Raw genomic sequence first — 24,739 nt, forward strand, 5'->3', positions numbered from 1 at the left:
CATGTAGGAGTCGAACTGGAATGTGTTGGGTTTTTTTCTCAAATAGCAAGAGATGCCCATTATATGCTGTCAGAACACAGCATGAACAACTGGTAATGTGATTTCTGCTCTCTGTGATGCAAACATTACTGGTAAATGATGATGATTTGAACTGATTTGGTAATGGAGTTATGAAAATGCTATTTTTTTAATACTGAAAGTTGTTTTCTGTTTCATGTTCTTTTCTCTCTCTATATATATGTTTATTTTTATTTTTTTAGGTAGAAGCATGGTCCACTGAGGTATACATGCTTTAAAAGATTACATTCTTCTCCATATATTGACAGTCTTCGGTCAGTAAAATAGTATTTTTTTCTGACAAAAATGGGAATTTCTACCATAATGGGGTATCTTGGGAAAGATGCTGCAAAAAATAGGCACTTGTGGCCTTTATCATGCTGTTGATGTGTTCTTTGCTACCAAAAGTCATGCATTTTAGAAGAAGAATACAAATGAGAAATAATAGAAAGTAATTGCACTGTAAACATTTTGAAAAATGGTGATAAAGTTCTTAATGGAAAGAAAGTAAATGAAAGAGATTAATAGAAATCAGATAAATGTGGTGTCTGAGTTGTCTTGGTCAACTTTGTGGCTTTCGTTCTGATGTTGGTCTAATGAGAAACAGAAGACAGCCTCACAGAGAGATTTTGTGTGAGTGGCATAGAAATATCAGGTTCAGTCCAAAATTAATGTATATTCAGCTCTCTAGCACAGCCAAAAATTGCTTAGTTGACCACTCTTTGAATTAAAGTGGAAAAGTTCCATTGCGTCATTGACACTTGTCATGGGTGAGAGCTTCCCGTTGCCTCCCCGAGCTCAGCCCGGCGTGTTAACTCCTTCCCTCCCGGCCAGCTTCCAGTCCCCTCCCCAAGCAGGACGTGCTGTGGTATGGAATACCTCCCCGACTAGCCCAGACCAGGCGCCCTATCTCTCCCTCCTCACTGGCAGAGCATGAGCTACTGCTGAACCCATGACAACACTATTGACAACCCTTGGCTGGTGACTACCTGGCTGAGCACTTTCTTCCAATCAAAATTTATGTGTAATTTAGTTTTTGAACAGCACTAAATGTTTTCCATGGTTCTTGAACACTGTAAAATAATTCAGTCCTTTAAGCTGTATGAAAATGTCAGCCATAAAAACATAATTTTGACAAGCACAACCGTTACACAAAGCAATCATAAAATTAAAAATTGAAATTATTCAGAAGAACACTCATCCGCATGGAGCAGGAGACAAGCCCATTCCTTGCCCTCAGAAAGCCTTGGATTGATGTGGAGAATACGTTTTATGATTACTTCCTATTTGTAATACAAAGATATTTATGAATCACAGTGGTTTCTTTGTCATGCTGTGACAATAGGCACACTGTATGATATGTCTCACCTTCACAGTTCAATTGGTGATGCTTTTGGAATTTAGTACTTACTGATGATTACTGTAGTGACTCATAAAAAACAAGGGCTAAATTCTACCCATCAGGTTTTTCACTCCAAACACAAAGATCCATCCATAAGTGCTTTGAGTAAGCTTTTACCATTTTACCTTCCTAGAAGGTTAAGTTCATCCTTTTTCTTGATAATCATATTTTGTATATTATGATAAAATTTTGCAAAATGAGAGCACAAATGTGTCATCCTATTCAGCTCATGCAATCTCAAGGAGAAGAATATTTTTATTTGTAGCAATAGCTTCGTGTATTTTTATTGGGTAGAAAAAGGAAACCTGTATTTTTCCTCATATTATTCTTTTCCTTTGTTTTTGACAGGCAATATTTTCAAGTGTTTTGACATTTTATTATCAAGTAAAGGGGCTTCATTAACCCATCCTTTAGCTATATGCCCAAGAATAGTCTTCTTACAGTAAAAGACATTGTGAGAATCCCATTTGTGTGGGAATTCCTGGTCAGAACAAGCTGTCACATCTAACTTGCATGTTATAATCTCTTTAATACTGTCATTTGAAAAAGCCACAGGAATATGATTGTCTCTTCTATTTTTTTTTTCCAGTTTGCATAGTTTCATCGTAAAAAAACTGACCAAAATAACCAGAGATAATTATTTTTTAAATAATGGTATTTCCAGTGGGATAATTCTGAAATGGAAAAGATTATGTGCCTTCCGTATTTATACAGCAATGATGTACCAAACCGCTACATTGGGTTTCTGCATCTTTTATCTTTAAACTCTGTAAAAATTGAATGGAATGGCAAATAGAACCATAATTTCACTTACTCATGAAGTTCAAAAATGAGGAAAGAAGTTTTGCAGCATTCTCTGAAATCTCACATTTTCTGTAACTTGACTCTTGAGGCACTCTGTCGACTGGCTACTCAAAGAGATTTTCTTTCATCTATATGCTTCCCTTGTAACTTACTAATTCACCTTAGAATTTCAATGCAAAATGCAGCTGGAATTCAATATATAATCACACAGAAAACCAATGCTACATTGATTTTATATGCTGTAAAAATTGAGAATCTGCAAAAAAAACTTACTGTCGCAGTTTTCTCATGCCAAAGTTCAACCCAATATTTCCAACAGCTTCCTGTTGGGAGGATGCTCACTATCTTAAAAAGCTATGTTAGGACCTATCTTTTCCCATCCTCCTCTTTCACACCCTACCCTTCATTCCCTTGCAAAGCACCCCTGTGCTTACTGACCACATCTATCCTGGAACTTGAAAGAAGAATCTGATACCTGTTCCTGAAAGTGCAGCCATACCAGGGAGAGGCCAAATCATCTTCTGTACCAAACATGAAAAAAGTCCACTCCCAGTGTCTGTGGGCATGCCCTTAACAGGAGCTGGAAGGCAGTTATAAATGTCCATCCACCTATCTTTCAGGTGAGAAATCCAACTCTGAAGTGAGGGAGCCTCCTGAGCTGGAGATGAACCTGCAGCATAACAGCTGTACTCCTCACTGTCTCGCATCCAGACTACTTTTCCTTTAAATTTTCTTATGAGAGTGCTTTTGTATGGGTTATCTTGACACGCTTCCAAAGCAGATGTTAAAGGGCATTAGCAGTGTGAGCTAGAGAAATGCAGCTGAGAGTAAGTTCAGGTTTGATTGTCTGAAATAGCACTGACCCAAGAAAGAGAGGAAGTTCTAACTGCAGATGGTAGTGGTGCGTTTTTCGGTGACCACCTGGAAGTACTTCTCAAGGCTTTCTTCAAATGACTGTGGAGTCCTCTTTTTATTTTTCAAGATTTGTCATGAAAAGCAGCTCTTGGTGGCCATTTAACAGGTGCTAGAGCTGCTGATGGCACTTTTGAAAAGTTGTTTCTTGAACTTAGGTTGGTAATGATGCAGCAGGGACCTTTGTTCACATTGATCCATAAGTGAGAATAAATTGCCTCTATAATTGTGCAGTTGTGGTGGTTGAATCTGGATGGACACCAGGTGCCCACCAAAGCTGCTCTCTCACTCCCTTCTTCAGACAGGGGAGAGAAAATACAACCAAAGACTTATGGGTTGAGATAAGGATAGGGAGAGATCACTAACCAATTACTGCTGAAGGCAAAACAGACTCAACTTGGGGAAATGAATTTCTTGCCAATCAAATCAGAGTAGGATAATGAGAAACCAAATATTTAAAACACCTTCCCATCACTCCTCACTTCTTAGGCTTAATTTTCTGCCAAGTTCTCTACCTCCTATCTGAAGAGGGCCAGGCTGGCTACAAGGAAGAAGTTCTTTACTGTGAGGGTAGTGAAGCACTGGCACAGGTTGCCCAAAGAAGTGGTAAATTTTCCATTCCTGGCAGTGCTCAAGGGCAGGTTGGACAGAGCCTTGGGTGACATGGTTTAGTGTGAGGTGTCCCTGCCCAGGGCAGGGGGGTTAGAACTAGATAATCTTAAGGTCCTTTCCAACCCTAACCATTCTGTGATTCATTCTATGAAGCAACATCAGCATTCAAGGAGATTCTGCACATTGTGGAGCTAAACCTTCAAAAGGAAAGCTCTGCCTTTTGAATTGCTACAAAACTGGAATATGATCATATTTCTGCAGCCTCTTTATGAAGCTAGAATTTATTCATCCTATTATTGTTACTGGAGTAAAACTTCCGTGCTTTGGAGAGTGAAGGTGATAAGATTTACATGAAAAAGAGTTTGGAAATGAGCTCTGAGGCCTTGGTGCTTGACAAGCCCTGGGACAATGAGTTGGGGCAGGAAGGTAAAAAAGCAAGCCTTCTGAGGATGGGCCATGATGTAGTTGTGATGGGAGTCTCAGCTGATGATGTGGGGGTTATGAGGGAGTCTGCAGCATTGTGATTGGACTATTTATCTGGAGAGTTTTACAGGGGCCAATGAGATTGAACATTGTATGTGTATGAAGGTTGAGAAAGTATGGAACAGGGGGATAAAAAGGGCTTGATTGTAATAAAGTTGGATTTGAGTCTTCCCACCAAATTGAGTCCGTGTCGTGATATGCCACACTGTGCTGCCCTGTTTCCTGGTTTTGATGAATGGACTCCAACACGCTTCCCTATTAACCAGAAGGGGGATATCAACATTGCTAACCCCAGTGGAACATTTTCCTGTGGTCTGTGGAAGACTGGTTTGATCTCTCTCTCTCTTTTTTACTATATAACCCCCAAATGCCTACAGAAGGAGGTAACAGCACTTTCCTACATAGAATACTTGCAATTGCTTAGATGGTGTTTGTGTGCAGCTTTTGTCCAGCACTGAAAAGGAAGGGAAACAGTCACGATGGAATCTCTCCATTAAGAACTGCTTCTCTTCATTAATGCAAAGAAGGTTGAACAAGTGAATGGATTTTCCTTCCTGACAGGCCACAAACTGAATTACTTCAGACAAATTTGGCTAGGAGAAACAGAGACAGAAAGAGGATGGCTTATTTATTATTATTATTTTTTTAAGTATAGCTTTGCTGTTCTTACATAGAGAAAACTGGAATGCAGTATGCTTTCCAGGTACTATGGTAGATCTTAGTTCAGTCCAATACCTGATGTTAGGGTGTTCATCCTGATTTTAGCCCTTCCCCTTACATGCAACAATCAGGATTAGTAAACTGCAGCTGTAATCTGTGTGATCTGCATTGAAAAGTATAGAAAGGTTACAGTTTCAAAACTTTACAGAAGCTCTAAGCAAATAATGACTTCAATGCTCAGATGCTGTAATGGAAACCATGCCTTTTATCCCAGAAAATCAAAATCTCTGATGCACCTACAAAAATTTTAATAAGTACAGTTAGAAAGAATGATTGCTTAAAATATTCCTAGGCTGTTGTTAGGTAGTTAGGCTGTTGCTATTATTTATCAGAAAACTAGCTGTAATTCAAGCAATTTATAAGAGATCCAGCAAAGAATGAGTACTTGTTTGTTCCTTGGTGCACTGCCACATGAACACGCATGCAATTTACAAGTAACCCTCCAGATGGCTCTCGGAGAAGGCTGGAGCAATTTGCTGTTGAGAGGCTGTGAAGTAATGCCTGATAACGATGAGATCAACTCGGATTCAATAACGTAATCGGTGCTGAGGTATTGGAATAGTTGCATAGCAGAGCTGCAAATTTGCCTAGGTTTGTGCTACAAGAGGATATAAAAGCAGTGAGCCTGGGTCAGCACTTAACAAATACTACAGATAGGGTAATGCCATTGATCTGGTTCAGTTAAGCAAGTAGCCAGTTTACCACAGCTGGGTAAATTTCTGACTCCAGTGGTGTTCACAGATTTCTATGTGGCCAGGACATCCTCTTATGATTCACAAAATTTATATTAATCTCCACACAGTTTTAAAACACCAGTAATTTGTTCTTACTTGTTTGGAGAACTGTACCTTTTCTTCTTGATTTTTGACACCTTTTGAAGGTATTAATTTCTGGGTTTGCCCCAGAATGTTTTGGGGATATATAATTTTTAATTGGGCAGAGTTTGTGTTATTCTTTTAAAATGTTTTGGAATTGAAAAACTTATTACAGAAGAATAAAATAGTAATGTAATGATAATAACAGGTTGGAGAATAATTTAATATAGGATAAGAGGTAACAGCTTTTCCTTTGTTATGCTAGAAGTGCTGCAGTAAGAACTTTGTAGAAAGAATGCTCAAGTAATGAAATCCCTGACAGAAATGTCTGCCCACATGCATTCCTGCTGGTGTAATTCCTCTGACAGCTCCTGTGTGCTAATTTTGCACAGCCTGTAATTATCTGTACAGCTGGAGTAGCTTTGTGCTCGTCTGATCTTAGGCAGAATGTTCTTTTCTGAATCAGGTTTATGAATCAGGTGAGCAGGAGCATGTTAGCCTAGACAAGGTATTCTTTCTGCTATGGGGTTACATTACGCTAGCAAAACAAACTCCTGTTGTAAGAAGTGAGTTTTGTTTGATGAAAAGAAGATATCTTTAAAAGCTTTAGAACATATTGTAAATCTATATTCATTTTAAGCATATGTGTTGTGAGCAAAGCAGTATTTAAAAGATACTTATTTTGAAATGTGAAGGTGTTGGCACTTTTTAACTGACTCCTGCTGTTTTAATTTTTCTCTAAATCTGACACATACATGCTGAAGCACTGCTGCATCAATTTTCAAACCCATATCAGTTTAGCTTTTATCTGCCAAATATTCACATTAATATCCTAAATGCCTGAACACCTTAATTGAATCTGCTGGGGCTGTAGGCATTGCTCACATAAGTTACTTTGTACTTACTCAGTTTTCTGTGCCAGACACTTCCTGAATGTAGATAGCATTAATACCTGCAGCTGCTTAGAAAAATACAAAGGCACGAATGACAGAAAGAAGGGTGGGAAAGCCACTGCCCATTTTTTGCCATTCTTTCCTCAACAAGCAGCAGCCCGGGCACCCAATGTGACTTTGGTCACCTGATGGGCTGCAGCTGCATGGCTGCTCTGTTCTCTATTCCATCCCACTTTAACCTCTCTGGGCTGATTACAGGCTTCCCACTAATGTAAAAGTGAATCTGGGCAAACCAACAATGAAGACCAAACAAAATCAAAAGCTGTCTCAAAGCAGGTATCGGGGACAAATGGCCAGCTGAGAGAGCTCACAAACTAGGCTTCCTGCTTCTGATGACACCAGGGAGGATGTGAAAGGCAGTTCTTGCTTCTGAGAGAGCCTGTGATCTCATCCACCTGAATCCTCCTTATGAATGCGGAGGTGGCAGGAGCAGCTATAACAAAGCCCTCTGTATTTAGCTGTGCAGTTAGGAGCCAGAGAATAGTTATGTGCAGCATATGCTGGCTAGTTGTGCTGGATAAGACAAAAATCTAGCTGGCTGAAGTAGGCAAAGTTCGTACAGAGGTGCATTGAAGCAGTCTGTAATAGTTTTAATTTGCCTGTGCCTAAGAGTATTTTGCATCTCTGCTGCAACTTAGTAAATACAGAAACAAGCTCTTTCAAATTGTTGGAATCCTCTTTTACACGTTCCTGAAGTGTGTCTGCACCCAGTAATGGCTAAGATAAATGTATTTTTTTTTGTGACTCCAGTGTCAAGGAGCACATTTAGGGTTTTGAAAGTTAATATAGCATTGATGATGTTCTGCATAATAAAACAGTAAAGAAGGTAAGTTAGCTGGAAGGTATGATTAGCCAGAAGCTCCAAATGCTACAGCTGTGCTGCAGAAACAGCAGCTTGTAGTATCAGTATGTAGGCAGAGTTGGCAGAGAACCACATAAAATCAGATTTTTGTGTGAGCACATAAATTCCTTCTTTTGAGCATTTGTTGAAGTATGAATGCTAAGGGGCAGTGTTCAGTTATCTGTTTTCTGGAAGGTGGATTTGGTTGAGGTTATCTTTAGGAAAACACACAATTGCTTTGTTTATGTGAGGAAGTGAATACTTCATATCTCTCTGCATCACATTGGAAAATGAACAGTTGATAAGAAAAAGCACTAGGCATTGCCAGGGCCATCCTTCCAATGAAAAAAAGACGGTGATTTCTAACTCACTAGCTACATGTGTAGGGTTAAACTAGGAAATCCAAATTGCCTTCAAAATAATTTTCTTGAGTGAGAAAATCAGTAGTCAGTTCTTGAGGGATTAAACATGATGATGCAAAGGTTTGAGACTCACAGCTGTATTAAGGCCATGTTGTATTATTTCAGCTCTGAAGTAAGTGTAACTGTAATTGATTTACTATATTTAAATGGATAATGGAGAACAAAAAGCCCATGTCTATCTTTTTAGGTTTAGAGTTTTTTCCATTTTGCCCTTCTGTAGGCATTTCATCCCATCTCAAGCCCTGCTAATTTTCAGCAATTTTAGGTATAACTAGATCTATTCTAAGTAAGTGGAATATTTTGTAGCTATCTGGTATTACTCACTAGCTGGCTGATGTCCTCTGACATTCCCTAAGTAATGTGCTTGACACAGCTCTGTGCACATGGAGGCATTGTTTTTCAGAACCCTTTTTGGATGTTGATACATGCATGCTGATAATTCTTTACTGTCTTCATATGTATTTGTATGTGTGTGTAGGGTCTTGGCACTATCCGAAGTCATAGCAATTTGACCCATTGTTAGGGTTTCACATAAACTCCTTTGGTTGCACTGAATAGAGACATGTAGCCAGGAGCTGATCAGCTGCAGGCACTAGATCTCCCTGCCCTCCTCTGACCACCTCCAGAAGAGAAACAGATGCATGACTCTCGAGTCAGACTTGGAAGTGCCACACTTAAAACAGAGCACGTTACAGGACACTGGCTTTGATCTAAGTTGCTGTGAGTCTGCTGACCACTGGTAGCTCAGAGGCTGAGGTGTGAGCTGTTCTGCCACCACTGCAGTGTGTCAGCAGCCTCAAGATTGGGGCAATGCTGGCTGGTAAGGGTGCCAACTGCAGCCACTGACACAGCTCACCCACCAAATGTGCATCCAGAACTCTGATGTCATTTACATTCAGCTTGCTCACTCAAACCCCTACCCTGCATAAACTTCACAGCTGGGTGTCTGAAATGGATAGAAAACAATCCTATGTTGTTTTCTGTTTTTGCTTTTAATAGCATGTACTATGAGCACCTTTGAGAATGTGAGATACAGACATCAACATCTTCTAGGGATGTAGGGATGTTTGTCAGACCTAGCCTTTGGCTTCTTCCAGTGATTCTTCCCTACTTTAAGGTGCTGAGGCACTGATTACACACCTGCAGCATGATTGCTTTATGTTTCAATATCTTTTTGAAGTAATGTGAAAAAAATGAGGGGGACCTCATCTGCTTGATATTTTACTATAAAAAAATGAAGCAAAGACTTTTTTTCTAGCTCAAATTCTGCTGTCTAGTAAAAAGGCCAATTCATGTTTTAAAAGCAGCATTTTCCAGCTGTACTCTCCCTATATTGTTATACGAAGCAGACCAAGAAAACAATGCTGGTTCCAGGACAAGTACTGAGAATAGCATTTGAAAAGATCACAGAAGCTTTAACCAAGATGTGCCAATACTTAATGATTACTCTTTGTGAAGCAGTCTTCATTTGGTGGACAGGATATTATCCCTGTAGAAGTATTGAAACAGCAAAATGCAGGGACCTAAATCTACAATGCTTTCAGTCATTGTGACTGAAAGGGTTATATTGACCCTTGAGAGTTCTCAGGCCAGAGGCAATTTCTGTTCCTGTTTATATTTTCTTGTGTCTGATGGTGGTGTTGTGTGTACTGCAGGAAATGGCAACAGAATAATTTTATGTACAGCATACCCAGTCTGTTTTTTACACTTTCTTGTCTTCTAGACAGCACATGTAGTACCTTAAATGTGCTGATTTTTAGTTAATACATCTTTTAAAATTTCAGTATTTCTTCCAGATTGCATTTTAGGAAAGTGATAGCTCAGAATGTAAATACAGCTTTTTTTTTGGGGAGGTTGGGCGGGGCGTGAAAGGAAGAAGAAGGAGATATGGGATGAGATGCAAGAGGATGGATGAGATAAGAGACAAGGGAAGGGAAGAAAAGGGACAAAATTAGTACTATGAATTATAAATAAAACTATTCTTAATCTGAGTTTTAACATTATAAAAGATGAAAAAAATATGAATGGAAATGTTTTCAGAATTTGCAAACAGAGCTACTAGGACCATATATCCTAGATAATTCTCTGTCTTTGGAACCTAGATGGAAATTTCTGTTACACAAATCAGTTAGCAGCAACCTCCAAAGGAATCAAAGAGAACATAAGTAAAACAGCCATGCTCTCCTCCAACATGCTGTAGATAGGAGCCATGTGTATGTGTCCATCTGATCTGCAAAGCAAGTATTTAGGGCAACAGAGTCCTTCAGGACTGCAGACAAAAACTGTGATAGTACTTTGGGATCTGCTGTTGTTAGCTCTAAGTCTAGAGAAGCTCCTAGACATTTATGAGGAGGTAGGTAGTTATAAGTCTCTGGTATGGCTCACCTATTTATTTAATGAATAGATATTCTGAATTCTGTTTATCATTTGGTGTATTATGAATATAGTATAAAAAGATTTTGTGTGTAAAGTAATAGTTGATGTGATGCAGGCTTAGGAAAAGAGTGAACGTGAGAGGAGGTTAAATCATTCCTTTCTTACATACAGACAAGAGAAATGGGAAGGTGTTCACGTTTCAGCTGTAGCCCGAATATCACACATGGGAGATAGGTTTCGCAGAACATTATCCTGGTGTATTAAGTAGAGATTTCCAGCTCATACCAAAAAGAAATTATGACTTCATGGTGGGATACAAAGTGTTAGAGACGCTATAGGGATAGATGTTGCTTTTGGTACATAAGCTGAGTTTGTATAAATATCTATTTTATTGTGAAAAGCTGAGCTCTTCTGGAATGCTGGCTGTATCTCAAATACCTAGTTTTTCCAAAAGATGTCTCTTGTATCTGTTCTGTCTCAATAAGCTTTCTTTGGTAAAGAGTTGTGTGCATGTATTTTCAATTTCATCTTAACAACAGAAAAGTTTAATCCTTCACTGTTTTCCAATCCAGCCTCAGTGCTGACATTTCATACGAGTCAACTACCAAACCATGCTTCATTTTTGTTTTATGAAATGTAGATTGTTCCAGAAAAATAAGTACAGTTTCTGAATGCAATTGTTCTGTAACAAAACAAATTAGAACTGCAGAAAAATATCAGTCAAGTTTCTTATAAGAAGCCTTCTCCCAGCTTAGGCACTATCTTTGAATATTCAGATACTGAGTCATTTTATGCTGAAGAAAAATAGGATTGCTTCTATATGTAAAGTTAAGCCAGTGAAGAACCCCTTAAATTATGATGGCACCGAAGAAGATTAACGTAACGCATTACTTGAAATGAGTATCACTTATAATTCATGAAAGGTCACTCAAAAATATACTCTCATTCAGAAACAGAAAAATAGAGAAAAAAATAAAGTGAGATCTGGCTGTTGCCTGCTTTAAAAACCTGATTCCTTTAAGGTTGTTTTCCCAACTCACATCTTCACGAACTGCCTTTTATTCCTGAAGTCTGTGTGACATTAGAAACGTCTCTACATCTTACCTGGCACTGACAAGTAATGTTTTTTTGAGCTTTTTAGTATTTCATCTCAGCTGGGGGATCCAGAGCTCTCTTTTGATGCTTTCAGAACAATTCAGGAATTCAGAAGTGCATCCCCTCTTTGCTCTGCTGCTGTGTAGCAATCCTTATCAAATACCCTTTCAATTTAGTCCTCCCATATTTTTTAGCCCTGTACTGAATTATGCATTAAACTAATGGGAAAGTCTCAAGTAGGATCATATTATTAATAAACAAAGCTAACCATAATCTTGGACTTGCAGGAATTTCAAAAATCAATACACCTTGAATTTGCTGGGGGGTTGGACTAGATGATCTTTCGAGGTCCCTTACAACCCTTGGGATTCTGGGATTCTGTGTAAGTCTTGGGACTAGTTGTCTTATTTTGCATCCTTGCATTATTCCTGTAAGGGGGTCTTGCTTGTGAAAAGAAGAGAGTTTAGCAATTGGAAAAAAATATGTATAAGAAGTACTGCTTGGATTGGGCAGCCTTTTGGAACCACTTTCATACATACTGTAAATGAAAAGTGACTTTGTAGCAGGCAAGGAAACAGAAAATCAGGATTCTTTGTGCACTTTCAAAGAACATATTTATTCTTGTGTGAAAACAGCTTTGAACTGTTCAACTGGATAAAAATACTGTATATTTTCAACTTTGTTTACCATATCACTTTAAAGCTGGGCTTAGATAAAGAGAGAAATTCTGGTCTTGCAGAGCCTTTGCTGCTCCTGGGCATTCATCCTGACACATTTTTATGTGAGGGATTATCTGGCTGCTATTGCAGTGTCTATCCTGCCATTTTCATTCTCTTCAGCTCCAACCCTTTTTCCTGTCACCCGCTTTGGGGATGTCATGAGTCCTACCCTTCATAGGTTTAAGATGCATAGAATAGAAATGCATAGTCATTGAGGTTGGAAGGCACCTTTGGAGAAAGTCTACTATAAATCTCCAGCACAAGAGTTAACTGAGGTGGGTTGCGCAGGCCATGTCCAGTTGAGTTTTGAATAGCTCCAAGGATGGAGATTCCACAACCATCCTGAGCAATGTCTGCCAGTGTTTAATTACCCTTACCATAAAAAAACATTTTTTTCTTACATTCACGTGAAATTTCCTATATTTCAGATTTTTCTTGTTGCTTCTTTTCCTGCTACTGGGCACTGCTAAGAACAATTTGGCTTCATCATCCTTGCAGTGTCAAGTGCACTTTTTTACAGATGTGCAAGATCTTCCTGAGCTCTTTTTATTCTGTATGAAAGAAGATCCAGATTCTTCAGGCTCACCTTCTATGAAAGATGCTTTGGTCCCCTCAGCACTTTTGTGGCCCTGCACTGAACTTGCTCAGGTATTTCCATACCTCTCTTTTATGAGGGAGCCCAGAACCGAGCCTGGCATTACAGATGTATATCACCAGTTCTGAGAAGAGAGGAGGGATCACTTTTATGACCTGGTTACAAAGCTTTTCCTAGTGCAGCCTAGGAAGTTGCTTCCCATAGGGATTTTTTGCTGTCTCATGTTCAACTCATTCACTAGGACCATGTAGAGTCTGTACATCTACATCTCTGTAGAGCTGCTTTCCAGCTGGTGCCTGCAGTTATTCCTGCCGAGGGGCAGGACTTTGAATTTCCCTTTGCTGAACTTCATAAAGTTTCTGTTTGCTCATTTCTCCACCTTGTGAAGTCCCTCTGAATGCACACATTCTGGCATATTAACTGTTCCTCCCAGTTTTGTATCACCTGCAAAATTGCTGAGAGTGCAGTGAGTCAGTCCCATCATTAATGATGTTTAAACAGTGTTGTTACCAGTATTGGTGCCTGGGGTACACTACTGACAACTGGCTTTCAGCTGGACCTGTGACAGTGATCACAGCCCTTTAAGCCTTGCAGTTCTGCCAGTTTTCAATCCACCTCACTGTCCACTGGTATAGTCTGCACTTTGTTTGTCTGGGAGGCTGTGATGAGAGATGGTGTGGAAAGTCTTGCTAAAGTTAAGATAAAACAACCTCTCCTCCTCTCCTGTCACACACCAGGCCACTCATCTCATCACAGATGGAGATTGGATTGTTCAAGAATGATTTCCCCATCATAAATCCATTCTGACTACTGCAGATAACCTTCTTGTCCTTTGTGTATTTGGATTGTTTTGTTCATCACCTTACCAGGAGAGGTTAATCAGCACATAGTTCCCCAGATCCTCCCTTTTCTTCTTATAGGTAGGAGCAACATTAACTTTCTGTCAGTCCTTAGGAATATTCTTTGCCCTCTAATTGCCATGATCTTTCAAAGATGATTGAGAGTCTCACAGTATTATTGGCTAGTCCTCTTAGCACCCATTGGTGCACCCTATCAGGTCCCATGGACCTGTGTATGTGTATATCCATGTTATTGAAATGTTCTTTAGCCTGTTCCTCCTCTACAAGGGGTAAATTTTCTTGATCAGCACTTCCCCACTGGTCTTCTCACAACCTGCAGTCTGCTGAGGGAGTAAACCAGCTCAGCCACTTTGAGACCAGCCCAAGGAAAGTCCTGGATGGGGCACCTGGCTGGCCAAGGTATGAGGGCTATCTGCATATCTCACCATGAAACAGGGACACGTGTTGCTTCTCCACAGCTAACGACAATGTGGTTGGTGTGGCTCTCTGATGTGCACCCAAAAGTAATCAGGAATGCTAGTATTTTGGTTACACCACTGCTTGTGCGATTTGATGGGATGATGTTTATACTATACTACCCTTCCTGCCATCATATGTCTGCACTGGAATAAAGGATGCCACCTCATGATATGGACAGTAAGAGGAGCCTTATCAGTACGTTGTTTACAGTACTAGAGTTCGGGGTTTTTTTAAATCCTCCACTATGAGTGAGATGCAACAGTACTGGATTTGCCTCTGCTGCATGAAATTAATTTTAGTGTTCCTGGTTTTTGTAAGTGGGCAAAAGACACTTAGGAAAACAGCTGGAAAAAATCTTGGAAGTAAGCTTTTAGGAGATCTATTTATTAGGAAAATGTATTTTGTTGGATGACAATTTTGAGCAAAATTGTTCCTAGAAGGAACCTTTCATATGACTTGTGTGCTGCCTGTTCTCTGGAGTGAATCAGCATTTTCATTGCAGGTGAGAAATCTGGCACAGAGTTAACCACCTGGAGATTACAAAGACTCTGCACTGGCAAAGAGACCACCCAAATACTGACATTCCACTGTGCTCAAATCAGTGGTAAGAAATGTCAAAGGCAGGTACTTAGAAATACATGCTGAAGACATGAATCCTTTAGTAGAAGGGTAAAGGCTTATAGTTTACAGAAGGAATCTCGTAAGAATACATTACCATTGACTGGAACACCATGCATTTTAATACTGTATGCATATGAATGAATTAATGAAATGGAAGCTAGGACAGCACACAAATTTCACACTGTAGAGCTGTCAGTTCATGTGCTTCTAAAGGCAGTGTGAGAAGCTGACAAAATAAATGAGTTATTTGCAGAACTGCAAAGCAGAGACTGCTGCTATGGTAGCAGAGGCACCGACTGAAAGGGGATGTTTACTGCCTGAAGTGCAGCTTGTTGGTTTAAAGCTCAGCACACTTGATTCATTCAAGAGTTAAGCATGTTTTTTTTTTTTTTCTTCAGTAACCATACCTCTGTGTTTTAGAGCTTTCTGCCTTTAGTTAGTCTGATGTAGGTCCTCATCCCATTGTGGTTAATGTGTTTGCCTGTGTGTACAGTAGGAGACAGACTTTGAAATGATAAAGCCAGGCCACTATGTATGGATAAGAATATGAACATTTGTCATCAAAATTTTGTCATGGCTTCTAAGGAAATGTCTGTTAATCTTCTGCAGTAAATTTAGCCTTTTCATTTACCCCCAGAAACATGGGAGTTCTCCTTCCCTTCCCCACCCCACTGTGAATGCCTCTTTATATTATGTGTTAAACTTTAGAAGAAGTTTTACTGCATCTTTGCTGCTAAAGATTATGAAGAGCTCAGGTCTCAACTCTTTTAGCTGAGAGATGACTTGGTCATTAAAACCTTTACTGAAAACAAATGCTGTCTGGCACTTACTAGACTCAGATATGCTGCAGGACATGGACAATTATTTCCTGTATCAGCATTCTGCTAATTGCAGTGACTGTTTAGAATGTGTTTTTGAGGATTTAGACTTAAAATATTTCCCAGCTGAAAGCCTTGGGATGTTAAGGGAGGAACCCCTGTGCCCTGGTAGTACTGAGTTTCTTCGGGCTGTTTATGTGAAAAGTGTTTGGTATTTTTGCAGTTTTGATTACGGCTGTTACATGCTACATGTGCTATGAGAGACAATAGGAAGATAAAGAAGTAAATGAATTTTCACAGGTTTATGAAGGTTTACTTTATTCTTCCCTGCAATAGTGACTTGTCTGCATTGAATATTTTTAAGATAGCTTTTCCTATAGAATTTCCTTAGTGGTCCTGTCCTGTGGCCTTTTTCCTCTAGGACATGTGCTGGTGGCAGTCAGCTGGAGCATGGAACAGACCTAGACCTGTGTTCACAGTGTAACATTACTTTAAAAATAGTCCAATTACACAGTGCTGGTTTTGTAATATGTGTCACTGAGCCAGTCCCCTTCAGTCCTTCCCAGGTACCAGTAAGCATCTCTAGCCTGTAGCACTTGCAGTAGCTGTAGACTGTCTGGGCTATGTGGGAATGCACTCCCAGGGCTCCAAGCCTTTGGATTTCATTCCTGTTTGCTACCAAATATGGTTCCGTTTGTTCATGCTGTGTCAGACTTACAGGCACGCACACAAATGTTTGTGGTTTTGTGGGGTTTTCTCTTTCCTACAAGTCAAGATGAGGACTTCAGCACTTCTGAAAACTTACACAACATAGGTAGAAAATCAACATAGCTTTTTATTTGACTGGGCTGGTTTACGCCAGGATCTATGCATGGTTGTCATGGAGTCAGCCAGTGAACTGCTCTGGCTCCAGCACTGACCTGAACAGAAGAATCAAAAACTTTGTTTACATTGGTGGGAGGCAGTTTGGTTATTAATACTGAACAGATGCCATGCATTGTGTGAGAACAACTCTGAAAGTCAGGCAGAGTACCTTTCAGTATCTGATACAAAATAAGATTATGAGATGCAGTCCTGCATCTGCCCAACCAAATGTGAGTACAAAATACAGGAGAGGTGTTTGGTTTGCAGAGCCCAATTTTCTTTTCAGTATCAGTCTCCTGTCAGGCATAAAATTATGTGTTAATGTATAGTGAGAGTGCCCCTAATTCTGTGTTTTCTTAAAAATGGGAGGCCATTAATTCATATTTTTTTAATTGAGTTTTATTTCCATATTCATGTTTTCCCCTTTCTCATACTTCATATTTAGATCTCCCTGATTTTCCTTCACAGATTCTTACTGGTGGTGCTATGATTTAGGCATTCCAACAGATGTTTTTTTGGAGATATCCAGACTTTAACTAGAGCAGGAGTTTAGCCTCTTGGTATCATAATTTTATTTGTTGTATATGAATTACAGAAAGTGTTCAAAGACTCCAGCTGAACTCTGACCCTGTTGTCCAAAGTAGCTTGTGTTCTTATCCTAAGGGACAAATCAAAAAAGCAGAGGTTGATATTGTTAATTTAACACTTTCTTTGTATAAAGTAGTACAGTACATACAGGTATCCTGGAAAGATATTTGATAATACTGAATTTTTAAGAAAGGAAATAACAGGTTCCAGTTTTCTTCATATGCCTTATATTTCATTTAAACTGTAGGCTGGTAGTTAATTACATTTTCTTGAGATTGTTGACACAGACCACTCATATGTGTATTTCAATAAGCAAGTACAGATTCTTGGATATTTTGGTTTCTACATAATGCTGAGATCCTTATTAATTCTGTTACTTTAAATGGCTTGTCCTGAAGGTGTTTCCTTGGCCACTAAAAATTATATCAGGATAAATCACCATGTTATAGGAGCTAGTGTTCAGTAGCATACAGCAATGTCAAATGAAGTACAGCTTCCATGTGCCTCCTTTTCTCAGAAATTTTTTTGTTTGTTGGTTTGGTTTGGTATTTTTTTTTGAGGGGGGTGTTGTTCTATGTGGTTTTGATGTCATTAGACAATACATGACCTTATCTATCTGAGGTCTGTGAATGCAGCTCAAGGATGACACCAAACATACAGCAGGTAATACAGAGGAAGCAGTCTTTTCTACTCAGCTTTTTGCCAGGTATTAGTTTGGGTTTGTTTTTTTTTTTTTTTTTCCTTGGGTAATATGAGAGTACATTTCAGGCAGAATGAAATCATCTTTTAAAAATTTATGGCTCTAGTTCTGCAGAGCAGTGTCATAACAGAAATCAATATTTTTGCATATAAGGACCATTGCTTCTTCAGGGCTGCATCGTGTCTCTTCTTTTTACCCGTAAGTAATCAGGGGTTTTGAAACTTCTCCTGTTATGCAAGAAATGGGAAATATTTGTTTCACATTTGATTAAAAAAAAAATGATAAAACTTGCATATATTTTTTTATATGCAGATTCACAAACCTGAAATTTTGAAATTCTGCCAGCTGAATAATGCTGTGTTTCTATGAGGAGTTACAACCCACGTGCATGCCTACAGGACATATGACGTTTCCTTCAGATATGTCAGGACAGGATTAAGATATTGTTTTTAAATTTATATACGTGTACATACACAAATCTATAAAAATATATATGTACATGCATACATACATAGATATACACGTATATACGGTACATTGTCACTTATTTTTCCTAGGCTAATTTGGACCTAAGAGTTTAAAGGCAGCAAGCCATACAGTGCTGCAGAACAAGTTATGTGTACATCACTATTCTGTTTACCATAGATGAACTGCAGAAGGCACAAGAGAATGTTCCTTTCTACACCTAAGAGAGCATCAATTTGCTAAGTCATCTCTACACAAAGATCACAAATTCATGGACTCTTACTAAAGCTCCCTCTGCTTGATACAGTTCTATTTGGGAGCTGGGCTCCTTTTGCTGTCATAATTTCTTTAAAATTACCCTGCTGAGTGATTCACGGCACTGATTGTAAAAGAAGCCTGGCTTAGTACTGGCTTTCATCTTTGATCTCAGATGAAGACTTTCCAAGTGTGGCTCAGCAGGTACGTAACCGCCCCTCCTGATCACTTTACATTTTGAAAGTGTCTTATCTCCCACAGTGATTTCTTCATCTTTCTTTTTCAAAATATTCTCTTTACTGAATCCACAAGAGAAGAAAAGCTTGGATGTAGCTGGAAAATGAGGACATCTCTTCCCATGGGTAACACATTTTCACCTTTGTAAGATGCTGCTCCATCCATTCCAAAACAACATTTCATAATCACAACATCCAATGCACTACATGAAGCCTGCTTTATTTCTGCAGTGGCAAACTCCTTTGTTGGTATAAAGGTATAAAGATATATATGTGTGCAGCATTTTTCAGAGGTAGTGCCTTGCTCCTGAAAGTATATAATGTCTTGGATATAAAACATTGTTTCTGTTCAGCTGTGTTAACATGGCACCATGCTAATGGGTCTTGCAGCTTGAGGTCTTGCATCTGTGCTACAGCTATCCTATATTGGCTTCTCAATCCAGTGTGGTTTTCACTCTGTCATCTACGCTTCGCTCCACAGTGTGATTAGGACATGACTTACACAACTCTCTCTCTTTCTTGGGGGGGCTTTCTGTCTAGAACTGTTCTACTTATTGAGGAGAAACCAGAAATTTGACATTACAAAAATGCAGAAACCCTGGGGTTTTATTTCTGCCTGTCTCTCTTGCCATTGCAGTGAGATCATAAATATTGTAGTGTTCTTGCACTCTTGTCGTGGTTTAAGTCCAGTTGGTAACTCAGAGCCATGCAGTCTCTCTCTGACTTCCTGTCCCCACTTTCCTCCCCCTGCTCCTGGAGGGATAGGGAGGAGAATCAAAAGAATGTAATTCCAACAGGTTGAGATAAGAGCAATCCAGTAACTAAGGTATAGCACAAACCACTACTGCTACCGTCAATAATAATAATAATAATAATAATAGAAATAACAAGGGAAGAGAATACAACTGCTCACCACCAGCTGACTGATACCCAGCTTGACCCAGTAGTGATCTTGACCTTCCGGGTAGCTGCCCCCAGTTTATATAGTGGGCATGACGTGCTGTGGTATGGAATACCTCTTTGGTTAATTTGGGTCAGGTGTCCTGTCTCTGCTTCCTTGCGGCTTCCCCTCTGCTGTGGCAGAGCATGAAACTCAGAAAGTCCTTGGTCAGAGTAAACATTACTGAGCAACAACTGAAAACATTGACACTATCAGTGCTGTTCTCAGGCTGAAAGTCAAAACCACAGCACTGTACCAGCTACTAAGAAAGAGAAAAATGACTGTTGCTGCTGAACACAGGACACATGGGAAGATTTTCCGGCTGAAACTTGAAATCAGACCCAAGCTGCTATTTGGGCAAGATTTCCTTAATGTGCACTTTCCTTGTGTGCTTTGCAATCTTGCAGCTGACAAACAAGCAGATGTACTGCAGACACCACTGTAGGATGAGAGCATGAGTGCTGTATAATAAACTTGTTTACTTTCTTCCCATATTGCTTTTTCTCTTTTCCTCCTCTAGCAAGTGTGTTCCTAGCCTCTTGGAAAATTTCTAGTCCAGAAATATAAACACTTCGGAAATTCTTCCCAGCCTTTGATTTCTGACATCTTTTTCCTGGGGTAGTCAAATTAGAAAGGATGTCTGTGGACTCTGTCACTGCAGAAGGGAGGGCAGCCTCAGAGAGAAGATCCCTAGAGATGCCCAATATAAAAACAGGAATAAAGATATTCATACCTTATGTGACTACTTTGGACAATATAAACTGCACAAGAGACAGAGAGCAATAGTAATCATTCTTCTACTACCTGTTTACTCCCTCTTTACTATCCGTCTTCTAGGCTTTGATGGACTTTTACATAATGCTTATCTGTTCAGTGTTAACAGCTACTAGTAAAAGCCATATACTTAAGCATATGTAATCTAAATTACATGAAGATAAAGGAACTATAAAGTCTGTTTATTGTTGGAGCTGTTAATGGGCTTCAAGTTTTAAGGAATGCTGAAAGTTTTGCTGTTTGCATCATTAACATCTACATTCATGCTGGTCTGCTAGGTTGCTCCCAAATGATCAGCTCAGTAGAAAACCACTTTGCTTACATCCGTACCATGAAGGTGACTCCAGACACCCCTGTGGCACACTGCATAGTAATAAGTAAATGGACAATCTATCCCCCAGGGCCTTGGCAAAGCATGTCTAATACTTCTGCCTTAAATTGTCTGCTTCTGGCCCATCTTTGTGGGGCAGACTTATTTATGCTACAAATATACCAACATTTTGTAGCAAAAGAGTGAGGGGATCTGAAAGCCTGTCCTGTCTTTCCTATGGAGGAAATGCTTGTTTGGGGGTCAACTGAACTAAGCAGTCCTGAGGAACATAGCCTAGGTCATTGCATTGCAAGTGTAAGATAAAGCCCTTTGGGGATTGTGCCAATTCATTCTGCTCCCTACAGCATCCTGTCAAGAGGTAAGACAGGTGTAGAAGTGCTAAACACCTTATCTGTGCTGGAAAAAGAAAAAATCTACTCTTAGTTTGCAGGACAAAACCAAAATTTATTTCCATTTGCAGGGGTTGTGAGCAAACAACAGGATACCTGAGTCCTGCCATCATGTCACAGTCACAACAGGCAGAAACCACTGTCTCCTGCCTTAGTATGTAATCGACAGTTTGGCCTCTAAAACAACAGTATGAGGCCATCTGTCCAGGCAGCCGATTTTTGTGTGTGACACACAGCAGCCCCAATGGGTACAGCAGCACTTTTAACATCACAATTCTGTGGCCAGGTTTCATTTGCACAGAGTTGAAGTAATGTGTGGTCTGATGTTTGAAATGGTTCAGCATTAGTTTAGGATAGTCTTTTCTCAGACATAGGCCTGAGGCAGTGTGCTTCCCTTGTCCCCTTCCCCTGTCCTCCCCCCCAGCCTACACTCCTCCTTGAGAAGTTTAGGACAGAAAAGAGCCGTTCCTGAACATCCTGACTCAACAGGAGAGTCTCCCTGATGGTTATGTATGAGCCTGTTCCAAGTGCAGTAAATAAGCAGGTATACCTTGCTATTGAATCTTGCTAAACCACTGTCACAGTACCACTGAGCTTTGTTAACTCACTGATTTACAGCTATAAAGTACACTTTGCTTCTCTCTTACAAGTGAAGTGCACAACTTCATTCATGACAAGGCCTGTGCTAAATACAAGGAGCTATGTGCACTCTGAACCTCCTGAACAGGAGAGAACATTATCCAAACTATTTTCAGTCTACAGTGAACCTTTGGCTCCTTCCTACAGACTTAGTATTGTAGCAGTCTCTCTTGACTGCTATGTGAGCACTTCAGAGATGTTGCTGGACAAAGATGGGTGACTCTTGCTTCAGCAGCGAATTGGATTAGGCAAGGCTTCAGCTGGCCCTATTTCAGGCATATGATGGTGATTGTGAAAAGGATAGAGATTCTCTATGCAAGAGCTGTGCCAAGCCTGCACCTCCCTTTGTCCATCTCTGCATGTTTTCATCCAGAAGATGCCACATGAACCAGCTGCTGTCTCTGAGAAGTGATCTCACAGGCAAGGGGCTGCCTGGCTGCCCACTCAGTACAGGACAGTGAACTTTGGATGATGGAGATGGTTGTACATGAGGTGAGACTGAGAGGAAAGTGTGTCAGAGGTACCAACTTCGTGTGTTTGACCTTCAAGTGGATAAAGTGGTCTGAGGTACACAAAAGTAAGACAAGGACATCCTTGGAACCAAATATCCTTGTGAATGCCAAAAGGAGGATTTAGTGACAATGGAAAAGCAAGGATGGCTCTGAAATGTATTTTTCTGTGCTCACAGATGCACTACCTGCTCCAGTTGTGAAACAGGCCTGTGTGGAATCTGAGGAGCAACATGCTGTCTGGTGCTCATTATGCTCTCTGTCAAAGGACGTAGCTTGGTAACATTCGCTGGCATTTGCCAGGGATTTTCCAGATTATATATTTGTCCTCACTGCTGAAGGACATAACCCGAAGGGTTCGTGTGGTCTGTATGGTCCTTGATAATCCTCATGGTGACTGGGCTGGGGCACTGTTGCTCCAGCAGATGGAATGAGCTCTAGTTCCATGACAACGTGAATACAGATTTGTCCTTGAGAGAACCAGATGACTGCTGAGAGTGCAGCGGCTGTACAGTATAGACACAGCCATATGTATCCCAGTGCTATATGAGGATCATTTGAGCTCTGTCATCTCCATCTAGCCTTTGGAAAACTACCTTGATTTCACTCTGTGGTGTAAAAGTGGGAGTGGGTGAGTTTGGGTTCATGTTGGCAGTTCCTGCAGGGCGGTTCTCCTAGGGGTGTTTATCCTGGTAAAAATGAGGCATGACTGGAAATGGGGTAGGACTGGCTCCAAATGCAGAGCTGTGCATAAAATGCATTTTGAAGGGAGGCTCTCTTTATAGCCTAAGATACTACTAGCTCACCAGAAAACTTCTTGCCTCCAACTGCCAGTGATCGCCCTGTTGCTTCAGAAGCATGGTTGTCTGGTTTGCCTCTGCCCCCAGTTTGGGTGAACTGGCAATGCTGTCACCTTGCCTTATGTCACAGGCCCGAAAGTGAACAGTGGTAGTGCTCAGCACTCAGCATCTCACAGGTCACCTGCAGGCAGGCAGAGGATAAAACAGCATGCCTGAAATCTTTCCCTACTTTCCATCCTGATATATGTCTGGTTTGGGGTACATTTATATTTTGGCAATTGGGAAATCTAATTAGATATCCTGGAGTCCTAGTTTGGTGGCTTTTTGGTTCTAAGAGATTTTAAGAATAATAATCTGTGATGACTTGGGACCCATGTTCCATTTGCATGTAGAGTTTCTATGGGGGTGAGTAACTGCTATAATTTTGTGTAGGAATTTATACTGTTTGCCCTGTCTCTGGTTTTAGACTTAGGGAGACAGCTGACATAAAAGGCTATATTTGATAGAAATGCAAAACCAGAAATCACATTCTGTTTGTATAAACTGTGTATTTTTGGCAACTCACGGATCAGTTGACAGAAAGGTAAAATTTTGCCACTCTTTCAACTTCTGGTTAACCACCACAGGAATCGTTGGTAATGACTAAGTACATACAATGGCATAAAATATATGCTAATAGTGTTCTGATTAAGCAGCATTCACTGCAATTATATCTCATTAGGTAAATAATTTCTGAGGGAGATATACTAATTAGGTGCATTTCCTCATTATAAATTTCATTATTAAGAGGAATTTAATCTATTTACAACAGAGCAACAAAAGATATTCAGAGCCAATCATGCCAATATTTACAGAACACAACGAGAAACTGCTTATGCTTCTGTCTTCATTGGTAATTGTAAAGGGTATGTTTACTTTCCTTAAAGGTGCTTTCACTCCTTCAGTGAATAAAATGATCCCTCAGTTGGAAAGGAGTTTTCAGATCCTATAGAATATTAAGGATTTTATAACTTTAAATGCCATTATTTTTCAATTCTCTGAGCTATCTAGCTACCTAGCAGCTGCTTTGCTTATTTATAATAATAATAATTATTATTAATAATAATAATCTCTCTGGTTTAACGTTGTATTGCCTTATGTGATGGGTTCACCCTGGATGGATGCCAGGAGCCAACCAAAGCCACTCTATCACCCCCTCCTATCTTGGATATGGGAAAGAAAATACAACCAAAGGTTTCTGGGCTGATATAAGGATAGGGGGACATCACTCACCAGTTACCATCCTGGGCAAAACATACTTGATTTGTGGAAATTAGGTTAATTTTTTGCCAATCAAATCAGAGTAGAATAATGAGAAATAAAATCAAATATTAAAAAAACACATTCCCCACACCCTTCCCTTCTTCCCAGGCTCAAATTCACTCCCTATTTTCCCTTTCTCCATGCCTCAATTGGGAATGGGGGCTATGGTCAGTCCATCACATATGGCCTTTGCCACTCCTTATTCCTCAGCGGAGGACTCCTCACACTCTTCCCTTGCTCCAGCATGGGTCCCTTCCACAGGGTACATCCTTCAGGAACAGACTGCTCCAGTGTGGGCTCTTTCCTTCACAGGCCACAGGTTTTGCCAGCTCCAACATGGGCTTCCCATACAGTTACAGCCTTCTTTGGGCATCCCTGTGCTC

The sequence above is a fragment of the Melopsittacus undulatus genome, chromosome Z, assembly GCF_012275295.1.
Source record: "Melopsittacus undulatus isolate bMelUnd1 chromosome Z, bMelUnd1.mat.Z, whole genome shotgun sequence".
In the NCBI taxonomy this organism is placed as follows: domain Eukaryota; kingdom Metazoa; phylum Chordata; class Aves; order Psittaciformes; family Psittaculidae; genus Melopsittacus; species Melopsittacus undulatus.